General features: G+C 37.8%; 1 protein-coding gene across 4 annotated transcripts in view; it reads left to right on the top strand.

Moving 5' to 3' along the window:
• Positions 1–13,374, top strand: part of FHIT (fragile histidine triad diadenosine triphosphatase) — a 674,280-nt gene that overhangs the window by 50,006 nt on the left and 610,900 nt on the right. The window contains exon 1 of one of the 4 annotated variants that reach the window (XM_054838550.1): positions 13,211–13,284. The exons of 1 other annotated variant lie outside the window; for it this stretch is intronic. The gene's annotated coding sequence lies outside the window, so the exon portion shown is untranslated. Of the gene's footprint in view, positions 1–13,210; positions 13,285–13,374 lie in introns of those variants that run through there. 2 more of the 4 variants (XM_054838556.1, XM_054838553.1) reach the window with 2 other exon arrangements.

Consider the following 13,374-nt stretch of genomic DNA (forward strand, 5'->3'; position numbering starts at 1 on the left):
AAATCAACAGATACTGAAATTTTGAATTTCTTAAAAATTAAGGTTAACATGGAAAAAACATGTATTATATTAACTGCACTGAAGCCAAAGTTTGTTGTAAATATCATGGGTCTAGCTGTAGCTTTTTTATTGTAAAAGCTATCTTCTTAACAATTTCATTCAGAATCAATAATGATAAATAAAACAAGACCTTCAGACACTACATAAAAGAACTATATGTAGACTACATTTCAAAGACTCAGTCTACTTTTACAAGTTATTAATATGGATTATGATTACTGTACTTTTGTAATTCATTTTCCATCTGGTTTTACCTTATGTTCTAGAAAATGCATGTTTAGATAGTGATCTTGAGTATCTGTCTTATTGGCTAAGCTGCTAGAAACTGTAGTGCCAAAAGAATGAATGTGAAAACTGACATGCTATGAAGGCTGATAAATAGAGATGCAATAGCATGAAAATTATGGTTATGAATAAAAGATTTATCCTCAGAATCATGATTTTTTTATATAGTTTATATCATCGTAGTATACAATTTTCCACTGTCACTTACTCCTCGCTTGTGAGATTCTTCATGGAAAAGTAACTGATACTTTCAAGTCAGGAATACCAGCAATTGTTCAATAGCTAAAACAGGCAGTTGCATGAGAAATGGCCGTAACAATGAGCTGGAGCTGCTCATCTGGGATCATTTTGTTTATATTGATCTCTTGCCAGTGTTTGCATAGAATAAAATATCTTAGCCAGTTTGTACCATGGAAATAAACATAAATGTCTAAGGATGTACTGTCTGTATCCTTTCCCAAATGTTGGTGTGCCAGCAGGACACTTTCCAATTTGCTTGTCTTCTTTCTTAAGTACATAAAAGCCCTTTTCTACCAAGAATAATTAAAGTAATAAACAGACAGATTATTGGGGCCCAACTAAATATGAGATGAAGATTCCTAAATATTTACTAAAGGTTTGTTGCAAAATGCCAGCGATATTTAAGTAAATCAACAAACATGGCCACCACCACTAGCAAATAAACACATATGAAAGATGAACTGAATCACCACTACTTCTCCGCTGCTATGCAGCTTTAACCCCACTATTGTGTCCCGTGTGGCAATGCATCACTGTGACCTACTAGGTTTAATACTCAAGTAAATACAATGAGGGCTCAGAGTCTGCTTCTTTCTACAAGACATTTATATGGCACAGTCACCAAACATCATCAAGCATTTGAATGTGTCAGCTAAAGGTTATATATTAATTACACCTGCTATTGCATCATAAAAAGCTTGCTTCAGAGCTTTCACTGGTTTTACGCTAGTGCAACTCCACTGAGTGAACATTGATCTATGCCAGGTAGAGTCAGTGGAATTTCAAGCCCACCAGCTGCCTGAGGTTCTCTGTTCCCATAAGAGGAGGGAGCAGAAAGAGAATGAACAAAGAACCTGTAATTCCTGGGTGCTACTCTGTCTCTATCACAGGTTCTTTGTTAGAGTATAATGTTTAAAATCTCTGATCAAACACTGTGCTCTGGTTCTGGACCATCATTTCCTCACTGCACATCTCTCCACATCTCTGGAAAGTGGGATGGCTCATTGTTACGCAGAGGGGAGAACCTGATGCAGGTGAATTCTTACGAATCATCTCTTGCAGCCCCATATTGTATCTTACTGACTATTAAATACAAAGCAGATACAATTTATGTTGTGCAGCAAAAATGCCCCCCACACCGTATTTGTTGTATGTTTGTAAGTGGAATATTTCACCGTGATAACAGTTCTCTGTTATTTAATACTATTCATGTTTGATTACAGAAACAGAGTATTGACTTCAAAGTTAAAACCCCCATTGCATTTGAGTTGTTATGCCCAGCTCATTACAAGAGATACTGCATGTGACATGCTTCCTATTGTGCAAGATTATGAAAATCTCCTTTCTGCATGAAATTCTTCAGGCTTTTCTAAGTCATGGGTGACCATACTGGATATTTCAGAGAAAGGTAATTTTCTAAAGTGAGTTGCGAAACATACTTTAAAAGGCTTCTACATATTCTAAGTACAAAACATATCTAAAAAACCAAACCTGAACTTAACCTGAAAATTCAGGTTAAATTTATCACTCAGACTCTAGTGATGTCTTTTTAACTGGCTTGTTTTTCTGAAGATGGGGTACAAGTATTTGAACTTACTCTAAATCTTGAAATTTTTCATCAGATTCTGCTTGATGTGGTAAAGTTTGTTCTGCATTGCTTAAGTTAATGTCAGTGTGCAGGGCTCGATTATGATTTTTCTATATATTTTTCTATATATTTCATATTTTCTACAACCTTTGAATATTCACCCTAATTAATCTGACAATGATAGCTGCTCTGAGTTTAGTAACACACAATGAACAGCACTTTACAGGCTTATGCTGCTATTATGGTATCACATGTCTGTGATAAGCATATTATTTGGAAAGGAGACAGTCGTGAAACATAACTAGTATTTGGTAATTTAAAACTTGTTGAGATGGATAACTTGCTGATAACTGGGTTTTTTGTTTCCTGTAAAGCAATTTTTTGAATTGGTTTAAATCGGGGCCCTAATGAATGCCATTATTCCCTGGGCATGACACTCAGGCAAAAGCCATACTAAAGCAAAATAAAACCAATTTTGATTGGATCCAACCATTTAATATTATATATAAAATGACCATCTCAGCTACTGCCTAGGGATTCACACTGTAAAAGCAAAAATACAGAATAGCTAGTATTTTCTAACCTATCATTCTAATCTTGCTTTTGTGTACTTACACATGGGGGGGTAGTACACAGATAGCAACTATGTAAGAAATTTAAGTAAAGAGTCCTGTCATAAAAATCAGCAGTGATCATTCCAACTTCATTTTAAAACAGCCTACATTTTAAAATAGATATTTATGTATCTTAGTATTCTTCAGGTATAATCCCTCATTTCATTCAAGTGGAATGTCTGTAGTTTTTGTAATAGGAAAAATACCTGCACAGGGGTAGGCTTTGTATTTTATGCTAAATATATTAAACTTCAAATGACATCTTATGGAAAAGAGACTGAAACCAAGAGCCATTTATTAAACATCACATAAAAATTTTAGAGCAGCCAGGGCTAGATTCTGCTCCCCATGGAGATAGATCACAGTAAAGGGCAGAAGTGAGAAAGTAGGTATTAGGAAAAAAAAACCACAGGGACTTTCTTTTTCAGCACAATAAGTTGGTTATGATTTCTCCTCAGTGCCCAAGGATAGGGCTGCACTCATTTGAACACTGTGGCTTCAAGATGGAATAGTCTTTTACTGACTTTCTCCATATCATGTTACCTATATCCTATTCCCATGCTACCCAGAGTATTATGTTATGGTGTTACCAGATCAAACTGCATGCTGCTTCTCTTTCAAGCAGTGAGTAGCTACCTGTGCATTGTAGAGATCAAGTGAGGAATGAGTGAGGGCTAGAGAATCCTTCCCCACCCTATAGGAATCATAAAATATAATGGCTAGGATGAGCCTTTTTGTCTACTCACTGCCTGAGTGGAATGCCCATCTAGGTTAAAATTCTGCCTATAGCTTTTAGCTATTCTCCTCTACCAAATATAATATTATCCTCTACCAAAATAAAAGAAACATTTTTCCCACCACTTACTTAGGCAAGCATACTACATTGCATTTAAATGTTCCCGTGTGGCCTAATGTTTATGAGACTGGAATTTCTCTGAACTTTTCTGTTGCCATTCTGTTGGCAATCAGTCTAGGCTTGCTGGCTTGCCAACTAAGTGATCTTAACAGCACTATCTGTTTCTTGAGTAGCACCGTTTTTCTCTGTAATTCTCCACTTGCTTCTCATGTTAATTTTGCTTTGCTTAGAAGCTTCTTGTGATAGCTATGCAGTTTTGCTTTGTAACGTAATCTTTTTGCACAAAAAGTATGAAAGCAAAATGACAATTTAAAGACCTGTGAATTTCTCTACTGAATCATTATGTTCTGGAAGACGAGTGACTTCATAATGGATCCAATTGGGAGGCTTATAAAGGACTGAATCTAAACCTCAAATATCTTTGTCTTCCTCTTGAATTTAGCGATATAGCTTTTGATTAATTTATGCAGCTTGTATTTTTATAAGGTTATTCTCAGTTGGTTCAGCTCACTTCTGGACAATTGCTAAGGAGCACACAGAAGACACAGCCACAGAATACTGATGAAGGCAAAAGCAGAGTGGCAGCCTATGGTTAATTACTGTAAATCATCCATAAAACCACATACCTTTAGATTCTCTCTCTCTCCAACCAGCACTAGAGGCAACTTTTGCTGATATCCCAGTTTTAAATCCTCTCCTTTCCCTAAAGGAGTGCTGTAGGTGGGAATAATCTGACAAGACTGCGCTGAGACTGTGACACTGAGTGCTACAAATTTTTGTCAGTCTTTGCACAGGGCCGTGCTTCTACTACTGCCTTCCTGCTTGCAGACTACATTCCCAGATTAATGCCAGATGTAAGAACCATATGCTAACAGAGAAAATTGGTCATGGTCTTATGTTAATCGGGGAACACCTATTCAAAGCTCCATGGGTTTCTTATTGAAAGAAATGTAAGACAGGGTCTTATGTGCTTTATTAAAACTCCCAAGTATAAACAAGAAGATATATTACCTAAACTATTATTAATACTAAATTATTATTAATATCGTTAAAACTAACTGAAATCTCAGCAAACAAATCAAAAGCATATTGACATCAAAGCAACCAGTCAACAAATGACTGTCGGGCTGTAGTTCAAATTAGCTAGTTAATTAATACTTAAAGTAATAATTTTTACACATTCTGAACAGGATTTGAGAAAAACGGCTCTTTAGTTATAGATGCCAAATAAATAATTTACAAAGTGAGTCATACCTGTGTTTTATACTGGTTAAGAAAAGACACCAAACCCAAGTTTCTTAACGTCCGCTCATAATTCTGACACAAGGTGCAAAGCTTCCTCTTGTAGAATTCAGCTTATACCGCGTTTGAAATTGTACTGTGTATCTGCACTGTGGTACTTCTCTTGTGGAGGCTTACTCTTCCCTCACAGCAGTGATACTGTGATACACATTATGGGACAAGCTTGGCTGATGGGAAGGGGAGGACTTATCTGGTACAGCTAGCATGATGTATGACCAGGGAGAGACTGAGCTACTCTGTGGACTCCCTTGTCCCCAGCAGCAGCCCCATAGATGCAACTGTCCTTGCAACTGTTCAGAACAATCTTGAGAAACAGTAGTTTGATGATTCCCATTTACCAAAATTACAGTAATAATATCAGTTCCTTAAGACTTTAAAGGTCAGAACATGCTGTAATAAAAATTACTATGAGACAGTATTTTAGTACTGTTTAAAACTCGTTACTGTTTTTTCTAGCATCTTTCCTTTGTTGACTGCACAGATGCTCACAGAGTTATGTGCATATACAGTTTATGAAACCTACAGTCACTTCTAAACCTCCCCCATCCCTTGCAAAAAGAAATCACCAGAGAAACCAAAGGAAAAAAGAAATCGAAAAATGTTGGAATATACCTTACCTACTAAAACTGGAGCATAAAGAGGAAAACATGAAACATTTAAGCTATCAGGGATGTGGAGACTCTTTAGCTTTCTCGTTTTTCTGTGGTCTGGTCAAGTAAGATTGGAACTGCATTTAAATAGCTGCTGGCACAGTTTGTCACAATGTTTTTCACTAGCACTGAGAATTGTCAAAGGACGAGTTACGTGTTTGTTGATACTTTATCATACTGTTCTTAAGGTAAATTTCCTTCAGGTAATTTATGGATTCAAAGGAAAAGTTCTAAGTTGTGCCAGCAGAACTTGATTAAAAAAAAATAACTGACTTACATCAGTTTTATGTGATTTAGAAAAAAGTTCCTTAAATGACATTGTGTCACTGGCATATGAAATTTTATAAAAATTACTCACTAAAAGTGAACCCATAGCTATATGTAGTTCTTCAACATTAGTCCATTGGCCAATTTAAAATACATTTGAGCAAACTTATGACTGGTTTTGCCAAGTGAGATGCTTATGAGAGAAATTTAGAGCATTTTCCTATGTAAAACAAAGCTCTAAATCAACTTATCTTATGGAATCTTTAGGAGGAAAAGATAATTTGAAGCTTATCAAGATGAAACCACTTCACATAAGAATAAGAAATTTTAAATTTTATCTAAGTTCTTTAAATCCATATGAGCCATATTCCTCATACAGAGCTTGAGTGGGAAGACTAGAGCTAGCCTGGAAAAAAACAAAGATTGTAACAATGCTTACCTATGCTGCTTTAACTGATGTTAGTATCCTGCAGCTTTTCTGCCTTTTGTTCCTTCCTTCCTAGTAAAGCACAATACTTTATCAGTAATATACTTCGTAAATTTTGAAAACTTTTCTAAATTCTTTTGACATGCCATGTCATGCCATGTGCCAAACCAAAAGTAATTTTTCCTTGATTTTGCAACAAGTACTCCACTCTGATCTATGCCCTTGATAACATCACCATATGAATAATCTTTGCATTAATATTCCCATCCATTGTTTAACAACTTTCGAAGCTAACATATGTGCTGCCCAACCTTTACTTCTATATTTAATTATTGTAATATGTGTTTTAGCTGCTGTGGTTCCTCATAAAATTGCCTTGCAGATTTTGAAGGTTAAATGAGTTTTCTGTAGCACGTGAGAACTTCCTTGCTTTCTTTTTTTGTGATAAAGATCCAGTTCTTTTTATATCAAAATTATCTTCCTTAAGGTTGTTGTTGCTCCTTTAATTAAACAGGCAACATATACTATCTTTTTTTCAAGCATTGCTAAATAATTAAAATAAAACCTGAAATAAACAGAAAATCTTTATTGTTGTTTTCAGAAAGAGGTAAAGAACTATGATCATAAGAGTAAGGTAAATACTGAAGTCTTTATGTACAAACCTGGGGTTTTTTCTGTCTTTTACACTGATATTCTACGTATCATCCTCTAACTGTCTCCGAGGGTATTCATCACATGGTATCTTTGGAACAGGCCCTCTGTCCACTCAGGCAAACAGCATTCTGAGAAACCATCATGCCCATGGTAAGTATACTTCATATACCTGTGATTTAGCTCACTCAGTGTGTCCTTTCCCAGGAGCTTATAGAATCATAGAATCATGGAATGGTTTGGGTTGGAAGGGACCTTAAAGATCGTCCAGTTCCAATCCCCCTGCCATGGGCAGGGACACCCTCCACTAGACCAGGTTGCCCAAAGCCTCATCCATCCTGGCCTTGAACACTTCCAGGGATGAGGCCTAGAATTGCAACATTGGCCAAGTTATATAGTTAGTAAGGTCATTTAATAATATAAACAATTGAGCTTAAGTGCAATTAAGCTAGTGCATCAGTATTAGCCTTTTTTTCCCCATTTTTATATCATTCTTGGAATTATGAAACAGTTAGCCTTCTGAGATGCGCTTTCATCTCAAAACTGAAGGCCGATATGTGTCAGCTCTTCTTTTTGCATATCATATATTTTTACAGTATCAAATTAATCCAGTCTACATCTTTTGAGGAGGGACTTCATGACATAAACTGTGAGAAAACTAAATAAATCTTTTATGGCTGTAGGCCAGAGTTCTAAATAGGTAACTGTGATATTTTACAGAATAGGCCAGTTTTTCCCTGCTTGGTTATCTGCTTTACATATAAGTTCCATAATAAACATACAGAGGGGGTAAAGAGAAGAGGCATGAAGGTTATGCAACCAGTTTCTTCCTTCATTTATGTCCATGGGGGCAATTTTAACCACATCATCAATGTGTGTTTTCAGGCTAGAGACATTGTCCAAAGTGACAGAACTTGGGGTCAGAAAGGTCCCAAAGGTTCTCAAGACTGTACAAAATCAATCTTTAAGAAGAAAAATCTGTCTTCCTGAATGGCATACAAGCTGCTTCACTTAGTGCAGAAGTTGGGGAGGGTGCAAATTTGCCTGAAGTTCAGTGTTGTTATAGAATATTGGCTACATGTTCAGCATATTAACTCTGAACGTAGTATATTTCAGATTTTTATGTGAAGAAACGTGCTCCAAGGATCTTATATTTCTTGTTTCTTGCAATTCTCAAATTTGACCTGGCTAAGAAATTTAGGCAAAAATTTGAAATAATTAAGCATAGAATGGAAGAAGTTGAAGGAAGTTGAAGAAAACCTAGTCTGGTTATTGCCCTTACAACAATTATAACACTTTGTGTCCCTCGTGTAAACTGAGTATCTTCAGTTACCAGAAATACTTGTGTAAAAAATACATTAAGGAACTTCATTGCTCTTTAGTTTCAAACCACAAGATTGGCATATTTGAAAGAGAAGTTTCCCCAGTATCAGCAAAGAGTGGTTTTCGCTCATTCAAAGTATATTGTTAGCCATCTAAAGAATTACCTAATTTATTTAGTCTGTACTGATTAACTTCATTCTTGATGGAGACAGCAGCTATTGCATGTGATGACAAATGAGACTCCCTGCTATGCTGTAAAGTTTTCTGACTAAATTGGCTGGTTTCCTACTAGCCTCAATGGCCACAGAGAGTAAGGAAAAAACAGATGAAAGAAAGACCCCTTAATGAGTTAGAAAAATATTAACAGTTCCCAACATTTCTCCTTCATCTGTACCAGTTAGCTGAAGGATTGTAATTTAGGGCTTACTTTGTGTTTTGGTTTGGTTGTGGGGTTTTTTCCCCCAAAAATTTGAATTCAAGTTATCAAGCTGTGTTGATTTGAAAATTGGTGTTTATACTTTACTTATTGTATTGTATGCTATGACATATGTCTATGACCCTATACCAATTAACCAGTTTCTTTTTCAAGATATGAGTGTTGTTTCAATTATCCTTTTGAAATTTTATTTGTGGCATGCTGTAATTATACCTTGCACATATATTTTGTAAAGTTTCCCATTGAACTGAGAAACTGTGCATTGTGTTCACAAAAAACAGTTTGTTGTGTTCACTGTATTAAGCATGCTGTGAAAGCTTGTCCCTTGTGCTCAAAATGTAAATTGGACATAGCTAATTGCATCTACTGCTGGTGATCATGTTCAGTGAGTGCAGATTTCTGGAGGGGAATGTGCCTACGCTTCTCCTCATGCTTAGATATAACTGTGAGTCCTCCTTCAGATATGTTTTATTATTGGCAGGGTTAGACTTCATTGCCAGTGCTTCTTAGGAGAAACAGACACATTTTGTACTCTACTTGTTGATATAAAACTGGAAATGTTTTCCTGTGTTGGATGTAGAATACTTCTCATTACTTTCTGTGCAAAACCCACTTCTCGAAATCTTAAGTGATGAAACTCTATCCCTAAAGTAAAAGTAACATTATACTCTTACACTGTTTATTGACTCTTTCAGTCAAGAGAGAGGTACAACACGTAACGTAAAGAGAGGCTGCAGTTCTGTGGTCAGCAGCTGCAGCTGCTGAGGTAGTGAAGAGGAAAGTTCATAAAAGGATGTGGTGCTCTTATTGAAAATACAGAATCATTTGTGGATGCCTTGTGGGTGCAGTCACGGGAAATGCACAGGGTCTAAACTCAGCAGACATCTGGTGATGACAAGCTACCAGAGAGGAATTAATGACTGGCTTCACAGAAGGGGCTGTTTTGGTTAGATGCAGTATCATTGTTACTCTGCCAAAAACATGAATACTGTTCCCGGTTTTGAGGAAAAGAGAAATGACTAATAGTGAGTTAGAAGAAACAGCCAATTGGTCTTAAAGAAGTACTTGTTGAGTTGATCAGTGGATACTACATTGTGGCTTGAGGAAAATAGTGAAAGTAAACCTGCATCACAGTAATAAAGAAGTAGCCATGAAAGTGAAACTATAAATGCCTAAGTCCCAGCCTCCTTAAAATAGTGGTAATCCAGCACAGCATATTCTCTGGATTCCATCTAAATAAAACCAACAAGAGACAGCTTTAGGATTGAATACTAAAAAAAGAAAATAATGAAAACTTCTTACAAAAGTCCTGTGATGCTTTGGTTGCTTTTCTAATGGCTATACGCTAAAGTCTCTTCTCACAGATGTTTGAGGATTGCGAATAATGTCATTTCACATGGAAAGAAGAAATAGACACACTTTTTAAATCTCAGGACTCAGCAGAAACAGACCATAAGAAGAATAACCTTGTTATATGAAGGATGACAAAACTGCAAGATGTGGATTTACTAATACCATTGCTATTTCTTCAGAACTACTGTGTTCCTACTTCTTGGATACACAACCAATATTAAGGCAAAAGGCAGAAGAAAGTTTGTTTGAAAATACATGCTATGTAACATCACAGCTCCAGAATTTCTAATTTAAAATAATAAAAGTTTCATAGTGGAAACCACAGAGTTCATTGAAAAACAAACTACAGTTCCCATGCATCACAGAGCCAGACAGACTCTCATGTATCACTTTGCAGGTAAAACAGCTTTTATAAGGACTGAGTGAAACTGCAAGATTGGCAAAGACAAGATTTAAGGGCTCATGCTCCTGCTAAGGATTAGAGGGAGAAAAAAATTTGTTTCTGTGTAAGTATAAAGCAGCTCAGTATAAAGGAACAAAGTGAACTGTCCCATCGAACAAATAAGCAGTAGTGAGCTAAAAGAATGTTTTCCTGGGATCTCTACCCAGCTTTTCTTCAAGAGGAGATTTCATGCTCAGTTGAATGTTGGAAGCAGATTATCTAGAAACACACTTTGCTTTTGCTTATGTATTGCATTTGTTTTTCTCTGCTAATAACAGAATATTAAATCTGTTTTTCGGTAAGCAAAGGCTTCTGCGGTAGCACTAACCCACCTCTTCATGTGTTTTTTACATATTTTAGCAGTTGCAAGTATTTATGTAACACATAATCTCTGGTTACAGACAGAGGTTGCAACGTTAGAAATGGAGAATTATGACTAGAGCTATTCAAAGAGATTAGGATTTGCAGTTTGTTTTCAACAACATTTCAGTAACATTCAAGGGTTTTTTTCTTTTGTTGGTTTTAAAACTTTCTGACATATTTAAGCAGATTTTTCTGATGTGCTGCTTTACTGAAGTCTCAATTCTTTTCAGCATATACTTCAGTATAGTGTTTGTTTTCACAATATCACAAGCGTGTGCCTGGGACGACAAAACAGTCTTAATTTTTTATCTTTGTCTGTTTGCAGACCTCAAAATAGGGAATGTTTTTGAATACTATTTTAAAATACTGAGTAGAAAAGAAGGGACAACACAGATAAAAGGATAAATGAGCATATTTTCATCAGGGTGTGATGAGTACATCATCTCACACAGTACCCATTGATTTGAATGGAGTTCCATCTGCAAATGGCAGTGAAACTGTCTATATAGAAGTTAAGTCTGGTGGTCTTTGCTTTTACTGGTGATATAGTCTCCTTAACAGTTAACGGCCATAAAGCGTGTCATGAAGGGAAACACTAAGACTTGATGCTAGGACTTCACAAAAGTACAAAGGAATCTTTAGAGAGTCAAAATTTACTACACAGAAATTAGCATTTGCAATGACCTGGTCACTTGAGTAAAGGTCTATGTGCCACCCAGGGTGTAATTGCAGAAGATAATCATTAAGAAAGATACAAAAGTGACCCTGTGATGGCAAAATACTTCACTTGTACTAGATATGGGAATTGTACACACTGTATTTGGTTTTGTAAACAAAATGAGTGCTTAGTATGTTTCTCAGGATCAAGTGGATAAAGGAAGAGCAGCCAGTACTGGATAATCAATTGCATAATCCTAGAAGACAGGTGTATGCACTGTAAAAGGGACATATCTGGGGTAGCTTTGCAGATAACTGACACAAGGGAGCTGTCACTGTGCACTGTCACAAAGGGCTGGCAAAATGTGTAACAGCAGGGGGAATTAATGCTGTCACTTCAGCATGGAGTGATTTTTGGGATTAGGCAGGGGACTTTGCTGTATGGAAGTACAGATACTGAGGCGTTATCCACGGTAGTGGCATCAAAAGGCAAATCTTGACTCTCTGATGGCATTAAGAAATAATGACACTTGATACCACATTCATGGGTTGGTGACAACAATGTCTTCAATATGAGTGTACAGGATAAACTATCATACTTGCAGTATTGGTCATTATTTGTGGCAGTGTTCATTAATACAGCAATAAGAAGAGTGCCTTGCATTAATTCTCCAGCAAATACATCAAACCTGTCTTCCATTTGTTATACTCATTTCCTTTAGAATATGAAATAAAGTTCAAGGTTTGAGCTTGAGCCCAACATATCTGATTGCCTGAAGCACTGGAATAACAGTAATGTTCAGCAACTTCATTCCTCTACAGTGGATATACATAAAAGTAGCTACATACAAGTAGCTACATAAGAGAGCTTTCTTAGATACCATTCTGAAAAAGAACTCTCTTACAAACCAAAGGTCCACTAGAAACCTGGCTTTCTACCCTAAGACCTTGTCTTCACTAAAAAAGCTCAGACAAACTGAACTAAAGCAAGCTACTAACCCTGCTTTTTCCCCTTTAGGAAAAGGGTGGAGGGAGAAATACGGAATGGCAGAAGCATATAGCAGTGCCTGCTGCTGCAGAGGGCTTTGCATGACTCCAGTACTGAGCTGAGTTGTGCCAGTACCCATGGCTGGGCCAGGGAACTCGGCAGGGATATTCCCACCGCCCACACTGAGGAATAAAGTCTCCCTATCATAACACAGAAACTAAAGCTCAAAGCCACATGAGAGGAGAGGAAAATTCATGGCACTGTTGCAACTCTGACTCCAGTGTGAGCCAAAAGCAGGTACCTGGGCAAACAGCGTAAGTGCAAGACACATCGTGACACTACCTTCCCTACTTGTAACACTGTGACCGACTTGTATTGCCGAGTCAAGGGGGCACCCACACGACTTGTGAGACTTGACCCTACTAACACGCTTCAGACACAGCTGAACCTGGGCACAGCAGAGCCCCAGGTGTGCCCCTCAACTCCCCAGCTGCAACTTGCCTCCTGATGGCCGCAGCCCAGGATCAGCTGAGGGGTGGACAGCCGCTCTCCTCACGACGGCAGCGAAGCGGGAAGAACACCCGGCCGCGCGCCCTGAGCTAGTCACCTTCACTACCCCGCACGCGCAGAACGCGCGTGCACCTAGGCCGCGCGCCCCGGCGGCCATTACTTAAGCGGCGGTCCCGCCTCGCTGCCCGCCCCTAGGCTGCTACAGGTCGGTGTCGGCGCGCTGCGGTACATCCCTTTCGCCGGCGTCACGCGTGCGTGTTAGGAGAGGGAGTGTAAGTCTCCATTTTGTGTTCCTTTTCCACTCCCTCTCCATCTCCGTGCTGCTGAGCTTTCCAGCGGGGAGGAGGTGGTGGCCGCCAAGG

This window comes from Grus americana, chromosome 11 (genome assembly GCF_028858705.1).
Source record: "Grus americana isolate bGruAme1 chromosome 11, bGruAme1.mat, whole genome shotgun sequence".
NCBI lineage: Eukaryota > Metazoa > Chordata > Aves > Gruiformes > Gruidae > Grus > Grus americana.